The following is a 909-nucleotide window of genomic DNA, read 5'->3' as shown; positions in this document are numbered from 1 at the left end:
GGAAGGAAGGAATTAATTAAGGCTTAGTCTTCCTCTCTCCTCTCAGGCCCTGGGCCTGCTCTGTCCCTTTGTGTTACTACTTACTCCCACCCCCTCTCCTCCTCTGTCCCCTCACCATCATCCCCCACCTCCCAGAGTAGGAAGGAGGAAGGACTAACCTCAAGATCAGTTGAGCTTTTAAATTCACTTGTGAAATCATTCTAAATCCTAGACCAAATTGCCTTTCAAGGACAAATCTTGTTCTAGATCTAGATCCTACCCACCCCAATGTATTCTATACCTTGGTTTCCTTGTTTTCAAAATACATTTTAATAGAGGCATCTGGCTGGCTCAGTCGACAGAGCATGCAACTCTTTTATATATATATATAATATGGAACTATTCCCCAATATATATATATATAAATATGGAACTTTTCCCCATTACTTGCCTATATATATATATATATATATATATATATATATATTATATATCCATGTTCCTCTAAGTTTGTTTTATTCCCTACACACATATATATATTGTTTTATTCCCTACATATATATATATATATATATGAGCTCACAGAGTCATATATATATATATATATATATATATATATATATATATATATAACTATTCCCCACTACTTGCCTATATATATATCCATGTTCCCCTAAGTTTGTGGTCAGAGCAAGTCTCCATTTGGTTCAACCCTGGACCTGAGTACTGGAAGCCAGGGGGAAGGATCAACAGGGAAGAGTGCTGCCAGCAAATGGGAGACAGGTAAATGGGGGGATGGGTTAAATAGGTGATGGGCATTAAGGAGTGCACTTGTGATGAGTGCGAGGCAGCCTGAAGATTTTTGCCAAATAGCATCTTCACCTGGAGATGCCAAAATGAGCCACTCCCACATAAAGATGACTCTGTGAG

This window comes from Canis lupus, chromosome 5 (genome assembly GCF_011100685.1).
Source record: "Canis lupus familiaris isolate Mischka breed German Shepherd chromosome 5, alternate assembly UU_Cfam_GSD_1.0, whole genome shotgun sequence".
Classification (NCBI taxonomy): Eukaryota; Metazoa; Chordata; class Mammalia; order Carnivora; family Canidae; genus Canis; species Canis lupus.
The sequence above is the reverse complement of the archived record's forward strand: the minus strand, read 5'-3'. Positions refer to the sequence as shown.